Consider the following 14,159-nt stretch of genomic DNA (forward strand, 5'->3'; position numbering starts at 1 on the left):
AAAAATCAGTGACACGACCACCACAACATCCAACTTCATCCGTCACTACAAAATTCATAAAGAAAGGTAAGTTACGTGATTGTGTCTTTTTAGCTAACTGGCTGGTCTTTCGAACATTAACTAATCTAGCGTTAACGTTACACCCAGTTGCTACCAGTAACGTTAGTTTATTAAAGGTGGGGTATGTGATTTGCAAAACGGCCGGCAGATTTTGAAAATACACAACTCATAAGGTCCTACCTTCTCTCCTCCAACGCTGGCCCTGACTCCACCCATTCGAAAAACATAGACGCGCAATCATGCACGAGCGAAAACTCAGATGCGCGAGAGCGAGCCAGGCTAGCATAGGTTGGAGTTTCTGCATGACGTCACCATTTACCTGCTAAGACCGTCAACATGGCACAACATTCAGCGGTAAGTTGCACCAGATATTATTAACATTCAACAGTCACATAAATCATTAGTATTGTTAGAAAATTGATGTTTTTGAAATGTAAATATATATTGTATAAATATAAAATATATACAAATATATTGGACGTCCTGGTTGTCACCGAAGTTTATGGCTAAATATAGGGCTGACAGATATAACGTTATCAGATGAGATTGTTATGCGCATCTCGTCAGTAAAGCACATAACATAAAGTGCATTCATTGATTAGTAAATCGCCATCAGCTGCTTTCAGATGGAGCGGCGTATACTACACAGAGCCGTAGTTCACTAACAAGCTGGGCCGTGATAATGAAGGGTAAATTGCCCAGCTTGTCAGTGATGAACTACAGCTCTGTGTAGTAAATGCCGCTCCATCTGAAAGCAGCTGATGACGAACGGGACACGCGCGCCAGGGTGGTGGGGGAGGGGGGCATGGTACGACCGTTTGATTGACACATTTTCTGTCCAATGATTCTAGATGGTCTTGAAAATGATCGGCTGGAGTTTTTCGAGTCCTGCCCGTTCCACAGATGATTAAATTGCTTAATTTTCATTTCAGTGCTTCTAATTTACAGCCAGTAAGTGGGTTAGGAATAGGATTTCAAGTTATTTTGAAAAAATGGTCAAAAAAGAAAATCACATACCCCACCTTTAAGACCACAGACATAAACGCAGTCTAATACACCAGTCCTGCAATAAATTAAATATTCACTATTGGTTTAAACTATGTGCTTATTTTGTTTAGCTGCAGTTTGTGGTGCTGTTGTAACTAGCATTAACGTTACGTTACTGACAAGTTTTTCTATTATTCTAACATTAACGTTACTATTTACCACGCCATTTCAGTCGTCAGTGAAGCTAGTAGTAGGCTAAATAACAAACACAAACTACATGTTCCAAAATGATCCTACAGTTGAATCACCACCTCTCTAACGGTTTCAACATAACCTGAACATTACATGAAGGGGGATTTATTGTAGGACTGGTGTATTAGACTGGGGATTGATATAGATTGTCATGACATGGTTTCTTATGATAACCCAATTTTGTGTTATGACTGTTAGTGTGCAGTATGTGTGCATGTTGTGACTACTGTTTTTGCTTATCTTTTGTCAGACTTGATTCTCAAAGAGGTGTGCAAGACCACCCCAACCACCAGTGAGCCGGACCAAATGACAGTGGCAGAGCCAGAGAGTCAGTCTGGGCTGTTCTCAGCATACCGCAAAAAACAGAAGAGAGACTCATGTTCCAGTCCACAAATTCAGCTGAACCACTATTTGGACATTTGTGATGGACAGAGCTGCCTTCAGTTTTGGTCTATGAACAGGCACACACTCCCGTCTTTGTTCCAGGTGGCGGTAAGAGTTATGGCAGTCCCTGCCTCAAGTGCACCTGTTGAACGTGTGTTCAGTCATGGCGGGGTGATAATGCGACCACATCACTCACAACTGAGCGACAAAGTGCTATCTAATTTAATTTTTTGCAAATGCAATGCATTGTAAGTGCTACCAGCTTGCTGCTTGTGTAATTCCACTTCCCATGTACATGTGATGCAGTATCTAGAAATGGTCCTTTAAGGTCCGTCTTTAATGAAAAATACACACACACACACACACACACACACACGCACAAATATCTTTATACATACTACTAACATCAGAACATGTAATATCCTTTCCACCACACTCACACATAGGGACATACACTCTTCCACCTCTCTCTCTCTCTCTCACCTTCATGCACTAAGTTACACAAGGATGCCTTCAAAGTCCATCAATTTTGAATGAAAATAAAATCTTTGTTAAAAAGAGACACTGACGTGCGGTCTGGGTAGGCAAACTAGGCACTGCCTACCCTGCCAAAATTCAAAAATAAAATGTTTATTAAATAATAAACTTGTATTTGTATTTTTACTTTTTATTCTTGTGATTTATATATGCAATATGTGTGTTATTCCAATTGTTTAGACGTTATGATGACAAATGTAGCAGTTACGCATAATAATCAACTAAAAACATATGGTAGAATAAGCAGTGCTTTTACGGTCCATTCATTGCAGACGACAAGCGGAAAACCCATGTTGTGCATTCGCACTTCGATCCTGTATTCTTTAACATGTACGGCAAAAAGCACAAATCTGCTGTGCCTTTTGACGTAAATATGTTATGCCCGTAATCATCTCCGTTACGTATCAGACATGGACCAATTAAAATCGAGATATTCCTGGACATTTGCGTAGCTAACGTCATTACACCACAGCTAGCGTACATGCCTAATCCCCGCCAAATTCAAAATCAAAATGACAGCACCGGCCGTAATCACGGAATTAAGAAATTTTATAACCAAATAGGAGTTAATTGCAAGAGGGAGGTCTACGCCAGCCTTAGATGGACTAGCACAGCAAAAGGGCCCAAAAATTATCCGATCATTTCAAACTGATTGGTATGTAAGAAAAGATTGGCTATGTGGCTGCGCTAACAATCGGCGGCTGTACTGCTATCCCTGCCTGCTTTTTTCAACCAGTCAGACTGTTTGGACTTCAGCGGGATATTGTGATTTGAACAACCTGCCAGCATGAAAAGTCGTCAGCTCACATCCAGTGTCAAATTACACTGAAAACCTTTGGAAAATCTCGGATCAACCTTGCACTTGACGAGCAAAGGAAGCTGAATATAACCTACCACAATGAAAAGGTAAAGGACAACCGAGAGGTTTTGAAGGATCTGATAAATGCGTAACGTTCACTGTTTACGCGCTTGTGTGTGTGTGTGTGTGTGTGTGTGTGTGCGTGTGAAAGAGAGAGTACACGATATACATCCTGATTTGTACATTTCTTGATATGCCGCACTTGTGCGTAACGTTCACTGTTATTACGTATTATTAGCTTAAACAATAAATCAGGTAATCTGGCTTTCATAACTCAGTGCCTAGCCTCTTCAAATCAAATCAAAATCAAATCACTTTATTGTCACACTACCATGTACACAAGTGCAACAGTAGGTGAAATTCTTGTGTGCAGTTCCGAGCAACATAGCAGTCATGACAGTGACGAGACATATACGAATTACAATAAACAACATACTTACACAAAACAATTTACATATCAAATGTACACATACTTACACAAAACAATTTACAAATCAGATGTACACATACTTACACAACACAATAATTATATACAATGCAGAATATAGAACAGAATATACAATACAATACAATAAGTGGGAGTATATGAAATATATATGTGTATATATATATATAAGTAGTATATTGAGGAGAATATGTTGACAGTCCAGTGTGAGATTATAGCTGAGTAAAGTGCAGTGCTAATTATTGATCCTGATAGATCAAGAGTTCAACAGTCTGATTGCTTGGGGGAAAAAGCTATCATGTAGTCGGCTGGTGCGGGTCCTGATGCTGCGATACCGCCTGCCTGATGGTAGCAGTGAGAACAGCCCATGACTTGGGTGACTGGAGTCTCTGATGATCCTCCGAGCTTTTTCACACACCGCCTGGTGTATATGTCCTGGAGGGAGGAAGCTCACCTCTGATGATGTTCCTGGCAGTTCGCACCACCCTTTGCAGGGCTTTGCAGTTGTGCGTGGTGCTATTGCCGTACCAGGCGGTGATGCAGCCAGTCAGGATGCTCTCTACAGTGCTGGTGTAGAACCGTGTGAGGATGTGGTGGTTCATTCCAAACTTCCTCAGCCGTCTCAGGAAGAAGAGGCGCTGGTGAGCCTTCTTCACAACGGCCTCAGTGTGGATGGACCATGTGAGTTCCTCAGTAATGTGGACACCGAGGAACTTGAAACTGCTGACTCTCTCCACCGGTGCTCCATTGATGGTGATGGGGCTGTGTTCTCCGTCTTTCTTCCTGAAGTCCACAACAAGCTCCTTGGTTTTACTGACGTTGAGGGAGAGGTTGTGCTCCTGACACCAGCGTGTCAGAGTGTGCACCTCCTCTCTGTAGGCTCTTTCATCATTGTCAGTGATCAGACCTACCACCGTCGTATCGTCAGCAAACTTAATGATGGCATTGGAGCTATGTGTTGCCACACAGTCATGTGTGTACAGGGAATACAGGAGTGGGCTGAGAACACAGCCCTGCGGGGCTCCAGTGTTGAGGGTCAGTGATGAGGAGGTGTTGCTGCCCATTCTAACCACCTGACGTCTGCCTGACAGGAAATCCAGGATCCAGCTTTAAGACATCACCGCACGTCACTGAAAAGAGAATGACCTAAACTAAGCAGTCTTGTTAATATAGATATAAGGTGCGTTTGGTTTGGACATTTCCACACTAGCCAGTCTCTCAAAGTTAAAGGGGATGTTCATGTCAAAGTCAGGCATGCTTGAAGAATTCAATTTAGTGGCAAACTAAAACAATTAATCTTGAATTGTTTGAATGTTTTCATGGTTTGATGTAATGTCAAAAAGGTTCATTTATTTTGTATTTGTTTTTATACACTTTATTTTATTTTCTACTCCATTCTGTTTGTATTTGATGTAGTACTATTTGGGCACTATAACATTGCACAGGAAAACAATGACACAGGGTCATATGAGAAGCACTTTAGATGCCTTAATAGGTCAAGGAGAAATGCAATGTTTGTTAATGTTGAAAATAAAACTCAGCTTTACAAAACATGTACTGTCTTTAAACTGATGTGGAAACTGCAGTAAATCATCAGAATTTCATATGACTCGACTTGCACATGAGTGACTTACTCCCACCTCTGCTTAAAATAGTTGGACCACTTTTAACCCTGGGTTAATATAATCTGGGGTTATATTGTTTTCTATTGTTATTGCCTTTATTGTCCAGAAGATGGCGTCAATGTATCAGCTTTGAGTTTCTGAACTGCTTTAAACTGTTTATGAAAAGTTTAATATACAGAACTGTTTAAAAGTTTTAGACATTTCTGGAAAATGCTGTAAAGTGTTGTTAGGAATATTTTGGATCTAGTCACGATCTCCAATTCCCCAGTCCCGTCTATGTTCGTGCCCAGTGAGGCGCAGTCATGAGTCTCTGGAGACTTCGCGAAGGAAGTAGACACACACAATCAGTCTGTATTCAATCTACTCAATGTTTATTACAGCATATTATTTATATTCTTTATAAGACAAAGGAACAAAGAATCAGCCAATAGGAAAGTGACAACCAGGGTCAAATGGAGTAATACAGGAAAATATGCGCAGGACTTACGGTTGACCTTGTTCACCTCAAGAGCACGAGTATGACCTAATCACCTCACAGAAATAAATGCGGAACATCATAAAGAGGAAGAGAAGAAAACGGTCAGCAGTTGCTAAATATACGGACTCACTATCGTGTGCACTGCAGCCTGCATCTGGGGTCAACTGAACACACATGTAAGGCCAGAAACACACACACACACACACACACACACACACACATGGAGCAGAACAGCATGTACAATTTCATATTTCTCACAAGGGTGGCATTGTCAAAAATAATGTAATACATAGCTTTTAATTAACAATTGACTTCATACAAACTGCAGTAAACATAAAAAAACTAAATCAATATATGGTGTGACCATCCTTTACCTTTAAAACCACAAATTCTCCTAAATACACAAAGTTTCTCTTGCACAATGAGATTCATCTGACTGCAATTTTTATTCCTCTATGCTAATTTATAAAGGAGTCGACGCGTCCTCTGATTGCGTGTCTTCATGGATCAAACCCACTAAATGATTTAATTGGTCAGCTAGAGCCAATCAACACCTTTATATAACCTTAACTTGACCGCAAGATGCGCAAACATTTCCCCTGATTTTAATGAGAATCGTTTATAAATCAGCGCTTATGAAAATTGACCACGGTTTTACAGTAAATATGAGTATTGTCCTAGTTTTGGTTAGATTATGACAGTGTTTCCTCTAAAATACTGCCTTAACATGAATAGCACAAAAGTGTGTGTGACCTGCAGACCTGCGAACCTTTGGACAATATTAAACATGAATAACTTTATCCAAACGCTACATCATTTACAAGCTAGCTTGCTTGTTCACCTGGGGCCGGTTGCAGCTACAAGTTACAACGTCGCATAGTTGTGGCGTAAATGGGCCCTAAAGGTGCGTACACACTGCCAGCGACATCGCGCGCGACAGCGACTCAATACCATTAATTTTCAATGCGAGCACAGCGACTTCCGGCGACACGAGCTGTCGCGACCGTTGGCGCTAGATGTGGGCGTGTCCAGCGACGCGACAAAGTTGAGAAAAGTTCAACTTTGGAGCGACTAACGGAAGCGACAGCCAATAGGAGAGAAGACGGGAGAGCTCACGTGATCCTTCTCTCTTTCTCTCAGCTCCTGCAGTAACGGAAAGATGGATGAAAGGCTAATTCTTGCTGTTAGAAATTTTCCAGTGCTCTATGATATGTCTCTTCCCACGTACAAGGACATTTTTAAGAAAAATACTGCGTGGAAAGGTGTATCTGAGATCGCAGGGATTTTATGGACCCAGACAGACCGGCATTTGCATTTTCGCCGCAGATAAACAGCCACTATGGCAAACAGCACGCCTTGTTTCTCATTCATCTTTGATATAAAGCATTTTATGTACTGATTCCATTTATATTTAGTCTTTTTCCTCCAAAATGTTTGTTTTTAGCGGCAAGAAAAGAGATTTGCTGTCAACAGCAATGGAATGACATCCGTGAATGTCATTTATAAACGTTACTAGGCAACCAGTAGTGGGAACGCCCACAAGCGACTTCACCGCCAGTCACTGGCGACCTGCAGCGACAAAGTCCCTGGCAGTGTGAACGCACCTTAAGTCCCAATTTACGCAACACTAAATATTTGCGCCATTAATCTTAGGTAGGACCCTATAAACTAAATATCTACGGAGGCATCGGGGAGTAAGTGATGAAATAAAAAAGCCGACTCATTTAATAACATCACTGAACTCATGTTTTGACATTAGCCATCAAGGAGCTTCTGTAATAATTTCGCTATCTAGGAAGCGATTTCTACATTACTAGATATTTTATAATTGAATAAGCGACATTTTTCTCCATTCTGATGGTTGATGTGAACATTAACTGAAGCTCCTGACCTGTATCTGCATGATTTATACATTACACTGCTGCCACATGATTGGATATTGCATGAATAAGTGGGTATACTGGTGTTCTTAATGAAGTGATCATGAGTGTAAAATAGTTGATTTATATGAGTTTATTGTTTTATGATTATTGATCATCGGTGGAGGACTTTTGAGTTCATACATGTGGAAGAATATTTCAAATAATGGTCTGGATTCAATGAAGCTCGAACAGAACGGTGTTTTTATCTGATTTACTCATTGTGAGATTGAGGGGGGTTTAGATTTGGGCAGTAATTGGGATGGATGGATCTGAAGCGCTGCAGACAGTCGGTCAGAACTGTGTGTGATATTTATTTATTTATTTATTTGTTTGTTTATTTAACAGGGACATTGCACAACAAATGTGTTGCACAAACCAGAAATAGCTAGAAGCTAATTTTCATCTGTAGTCCCTGGACAGAGGCAAGGTGACAGCAGGTTAATACAGTGGACAATGAGCATTCTCACACCCCAACTCGTCACATATGGACGCTTGGCCAGGACCCCTTGGCGTCACTTTTTGACGCACTGGGTATACCTTTGGCGTCATTTTTCAACGTGCAGGGTAGTCTGATAGACTTCTATATATCTCTGAACCGGAGCCTGTAGCGTTGAAATTTGACGTCTTGGGTAAGCTCACCGCAATGGTCTGCTGCGAATGGCTCGAGAGTCGAGACTGCAATAAATAAAAATAAAAGGAATAGGCTACAATACATGATCTATGCCAGGGCTAGTATAATGGTGGCCCCCAGATCATCTTTATCTGGCCCTCCAACTGTTTTTTATGTTTAAAAACCCTCACAATCTGATATCAAAGTGCCCTCTCAGCAAAGGTTTAGCGCGTTCATAGGCAACCGCATTCATCGGTGAGTTTAACAACGCTCATTGTGGTGTACAACCCCATTCATCGGTGAGTTTAACAACGCTCAACTGCAGGTAAAGCGGCATTCAGAGGTGAGTTTAACCAAAACAACGCTAAACTGCATGTCGAACGGCATTCAACGGTGAGTTTAACAACGCTCCACGGCGTGTGCAAGTAAGCAGTTTACGCGTTTTCTTGTCAAAGGTAACGTTACTGGCATACATGATGTACACTGCTTTAACTAGAGCATGCTGGATAACGTATTTTTATCGGAGTTTTGTTTATGTTAATAAATATATATATATATATAATGTTTATATAATATATATAATGTATTATATTTTTTATTTAAATGTTTTAATTTTTTAAATCCTCTAAATTAATAACGCTGACATCACTGTAGGCCTATGGGGCGATCCCAAGGTCCATTGCGATTTTCCACTCGGTAAGTAGAAGAGTTAATTAATAGAGATGGATACTATTCTTAAATGTACACATCAAAAATCTTGAATCAGGACAAGAAGTTGTGTTTAGAACTTTTAGATGTGTAAGGTGGCAATAAGGTGGCAATTTCTTATGACAGTAAATGATAGAAGACAATATAAAAATATAGCTTGCTGCACCAAATGTGCAGGCTAGCAAAGTTAGCTAATTGAATTCAAGTTTTTGTCAAATTTTGTCGCATATAATCATGTAAGGTATAGCTGAGATTTTAAGGTTTTCAGTATTACATTAGCACACAACTATTATCCAACATTATAAATGTTCAGATGAAGATCGGTGTTGTCAGATTGGTTTGTTTTACAGCCTAATTGTTTAAAATCCACGCAAAATTATATAATAAACACCCAAATAAATCTATAATAATACAAATTAATTTTTGTGTCCTTTTTATCACACATAGTGCGACCCAAAACCAACCAAATGGCTGGAAAACTATCCAATCTGGCAACATGAAGGTGTAAAATATGGTGTAAAATATAAGGTGTTCAATTCTGATTTGCTTTTTTCTCTCTCATCAGGTCCTTCAATTTTTCCTGCTCTTTATTCTAATCCCCCACGACACATACACACACAGAAACATCACAATAAAGTCACTTTTAAGAGCCACGTCTGTCTTGTTTATACCTGTCTGTGCTGTAGTGTAATTGTCAGTCTCTCTCTATCTGTCTCTCTCACTGTCTCTCTCTCTCTCTCTCTGTCTCTCTCTCTCTCTCTCTCTCTCTCTGTGTTGATTGTTTTTATATTTGTTGTCTAGTAATGACAAGGCCCAAATTCAGGCCCTGCCCTTCTTGCCAGACTCCCAATCAGGCAAACAGGAAAACTTGTAATGTTTGTTTTGCAAGCCTGTCCACCAAAAAGAAAATTAAAGAAAAAGCGGTGTCACTGGATAGCCAGTGGGGGGAATCTGTCCTTAAAAGCAGAAATGCTGGGCGTATAATTGATTCTGCCCGTATTGCAGTAAGTAAAAGTGTTAATATTTCATAAGTTAGTGTAACCTGAAGTGAAGCTGAAAGCCTGTGTTTTTCACATACTGAATATCAGACATATACCAATGTGATCTGGCCTTTACTAACATAGTCTTATTTCATACATGGAATAATCCATCTTTACCTATAAATTGTGCTAAAGAGTAACTATAAGTTGTGTTCTCTGTGAAGTATTAAGTAAGTCATGATTGCAATGGCAGAAACTGCAGAGTACCTCTGGCCTTATCTGAAACTGGCCATTGATTGTATACAGTTCAAGAGTAATGTTTCTTGCATTGTACTCCAACTCCATTAAATGTCCTTAAAATAAAATTGCTTTATATAGTACTGAAGTTTCTAATAATTCAGTGGGTTTAACTAATGTGTGATAACTGCTTTTGTTCATTTCAGGTGAGTAAACTTGAAGCTGTGGGGTACAAGCCAATTTTATTTATTGGCAAGCCAAACAAAAGGGCTTCAAATAAATGTGTTGCAGATATAATTACCCATCTACACCCCACTCCTGTCACTAAAACTCTTTTGGATAAGATGCGGAGGGCCTATGAATTTATCTTGACAAAATGTAAGTAATGTTTTGGTTTAGAAAATATGAATATTTAAGATACATGTATATTTCTTTGTTAATATGTACAGATTTGAAATTAAAGTAAACTTGTATTATAGCAACCTCCTCAGCACAGCAACCGGAGGGTCAAGCGGCGGCGGAGGGTCAAGCGGCGGCGGAGGGTCAAGCGGCGGCGGAGAGTCAAGCGGCGGCGGAGGGTCAAATGGTGGCGGAGAGTCAAGCGGCGGCGATTCAAACCAAGGAGTCTGAGACTATATTTGTTCTTAACCTTGTTCCTCTGTCTTCCCCACTCTCTCCAACATCTCTCTCTCCTACTTCCTCTTCTACTTGTACAACTATTCTTCCTTCACTTTCTTCCCCACTTTCACTGCCATGCTCTGAGTCTTTGCGACAAATTAAACGGACAAACACCTCTACCTCTTCACACTATTCTCCCTGTGTCTCTCCTCCATCTCTGTCTGCCTCTTCCATCTCCACGTCTTTGAGTCAGGAAGGGCCACGTGTGAAGAACAGAAGAAAAGGTAACTTTTGCATGGTACATCTTACTCCACACTGTAAATAATTTTGCTCCAGTCATAGTTGACTTCATGTAAATTGGATTAATTCGGCTAACCGAGTTATTGGTAGCCAGTTTGCATTATTTAGTTATTTAGCTGTGGCCTGACTTAAGGTCCCTTGCACACTGATTCCGAAATTTTGGTATGTGTTTTTACGTATTTGTCATTCGGTGGCTCTGAATTGTCAAAACACCATTCAAAATTCTTGCTACTGATCCAAAAACTCTATAACAGATGAAAGTTTCGTAGGCAGTGTGTAAACGTGATTGACTAAACATTTATTTGTTGTATTTATTTTGTAATGTGCGAAAATTTCGGTCGTGAATTTCGGAGTTGGTGTACATGAACCTTTAAGAGGACTTTGGGAAAACCAATCCTGTACATTTTGTTTGATTGACAAAAACAGGGACAAATTTACTTTGACCTGAATGGAAAGGACTGCATATCACCTCGCATGTGAAATTATAAATTTGGACTGATTCAGCTACAAATCATGGCATCATGGCTTAATAAACTTTCCTTGTCTTTTCATCATTTCAGGTTGCTGAAAATGTAGTAGGCAGAAGGTTTTCCAGTTTGATCAAATAACTGGGGAACGGATAAATGAGGTAAAATGTGTTCTGTTAGGCTGCTTACTTTTCTAAATGACTGATTCGGACCTTTCAAAGATAATAAAACAATATGTTATGCCCTATTCAGTGATTGCTTAAACAGTTACAATAATTATTATTCGTGTTTGTGTGTAGGGGAAAGCTGAATTGAAAGTCCACTGGTTGCCATGCACTGTGTGGTAAGTCATGTTTCATTAATTATTCAATTCCATGTTGCAATGCAAATTAGTTTATTCCATGATTAATATGATGTAGGCAAAGTTCAACTGGTGTCTTGCAAGCAGCGTGGAAGTTCATGTCAGTGTTTTCTGTGACCAGAGAAAACTCCCTGGTCCTGTAGTTGTTCCCGTCAGTAAATCACCCTCTGAGGTAGCCTTTAGAAAAACTGGAGTGAGGTCGATTATCAGTACTCAGAAGCAAATAGCGATGAGGTGGAGGCATTTAGAAGTGCTAGATCCGGCAGGTAGGTCCTAGGCAGGTAGTAACCTTTAGGACATGCATTCCGATGATGAAAAATTATGGAATAGTCTTCCAAGCATTCCAAATTCAGACACACTCTCTCGGTCCAGACTAAAGACAAATATCTGAATTGTCTTTAGTCTGGACTGAGAGACTGTGTCTGAATTTGGAATGCTCGGAAGACTATTCCATAATTTTAAAGACAAATGGGAGAATGATCTACCTCCTTGTTTTTATTTAGAATATTCTGTTTTTTAGATCCTGGAATTGTGTGATTAACACAATGGATTGTAGGTAATGAGGAGCTGAACCATTCAGTACTTTCTGAGTAATTAATATAGTTCTAAAATTAGCTGACAGACAGCCAATGTATGGACAATAAAATGGTCCTGATGTGATCATGTAAGTGCTATATACATGTAACAAATTATTATTATTATTATTATCATGTTTTCTGTTTTTAGTAAGTACTCTAGTGGCTAGCTCTAGCTCTGAACTAGCTTATTTATTGAGTCTGCAGGACATCCACTCGGTAATGCATTACAAAAGTAGCATCATGCACACATAAATTCATCTTTCAGCATCTGAAACACTTATGTGTCATAATTTAGTATTTCTAAGATGGATAATCCTGATGTACATGTGCTGGAAATGTGATTTTCCTCATCCCACTAATGACAACTTAATCCCTCAGTTTATCAGAAACGTATTGAAATCAGTACATTTTGAGATACATGGCTTTCAATATACAGAAACTGTATGGAACATTGTGTAACAATTAAGTCCAAGTACCTAAAATTTGTTATTAAGTAAATTGAGTAAATGTATGCAGTTACATTCCACCACTGGGCTTAACCAGGGTTAATGCTACTTTAACAAACATAAATACATTTTGATTGAACCCAACAGTGATTTAGATTTGTTTTCTCTGTGTTGTAATGAATTTTTTTGCACTTATGATATTTTACAGTGGCAAAACTTGGGATGATACATGGGAGCCTGCCAGTGAATTCCCACATGTTATGCCTAATTCCCCACAGCCCAACCAGCTTTGAGCATGATAGCCTAGTCACCTGGACTCAAGCAGTTTTTTTCTTCTTTTCGTTTTTTTAATTTTCTTGCTTTTATTCATTAAAGTTTTTTGCACAGTACCCAGTCTCTTTTTGTGTTTATTTTCTTAATGGTGTTTAAAAAAACAACCTTTTTCATGAACTGCACAGATCATAAGGGAGAAAATTAGTGCTGTTTGACATAATGGCATTCCCAAAGGCATTATTTTTTTTTAATTTTTTGTTTTAGTATAGGTAAGTCTACTTGAACTATTTGTTTGGTATGCCATGCCATGAATAAAAAAAACAGAATACCCCTTAATATATTAAAATGTCACTTAAATGTTGTAGTCCTGTTTGAAATGTTCAATTACAATATTAGATATTAATTCCTTTAACATTTATAATCATAATTGTTATAATTGTAATTACCTATTTATATTTGCCTTGCATTTGTTCACAGCAAAATAATGTAAAATTAAACATGTAAATATATATATATATATTTTATTTTGGGGGCAATGTGTTCTTCAAAGGGAAGGGGGGGGTTAAAGAAAAGTCTTCATATATTTTGGCACATCACATGGAAAACTAAGGTGAACTACACGGTAGTGGGCATTCAAGGTGAACATGATGGCATCAATTTACTGATTAGATTATATATAGTTTCCATTGAAGGGGTTTTTGTTAGTTCCTTTTGAATTTGATTAAGAGATTTATTTACATCTGTTCAAAACAAATACTGCAATGCTAGAATAACTATCAAGAGTTTGTATTTTTGTAAGATCCCACATATATATTATTATTACATTATACAATAATACATTATACATAGATGATCATGGAAATTAAGCGTTGTATTTCTTTCAATGAAAAATAACAACAAAATAAATAAATATCCTGGATTTGCGTACATCAAAAGTCGGAAGAGCCTGTAAATACCAAATGGACAAGTGTGACGTAGCTTTGACGTTTCCATGGCGCCAGTTGGACTAACGTTTAGGTCAGAATAAAAAGC

General features: G+C 39.0%; 1 protein-coding gene and 1 long non-coding RNA gene across 2 annotated transcripts in view; both read left to right on the forward strand.

Annotated features, from left to right (window-relative positions):
* The window catches only part of LOC127643385 (uncharacterized), a 60,097-nt gene that overhangs the window by 22,161 nt on the left and 23,777 nt on the right, over nt 1-14,159 (forward strand). The gene's annotated exons all lie outside the window — the stretch shown is intronic.
* LOC127643615 (uncharacterized) lies at nt 10,757-13,177 on the forward strand. Its single transcript, XR_007970544.1, has 4 exons — nt 10,757-10,986; nt 11,563-11,630; nt 11,769-11,812; nt 13,063-13,177. It is a non-coding gene; the product is annotated as an uncharacterized LOC127643615 (long non-coding RNA).

Source organism: Xyrauchen texanus, chromosome 1 (assembly GCF_025860055.1).
Source record: "Xyrauchen texanus isolate HMW12.3.18 chromosome 1, RBS_HiC_50CHRs, whole genome shotgun sequence".
Taxonomy (NCBI): domain Eukaryota; kingdom Metazoa; phylum Chordata; class Actinopteri; order Cypriniformes; family Catostomidae; genus Xyrauchen; species Xyrauchen texanus.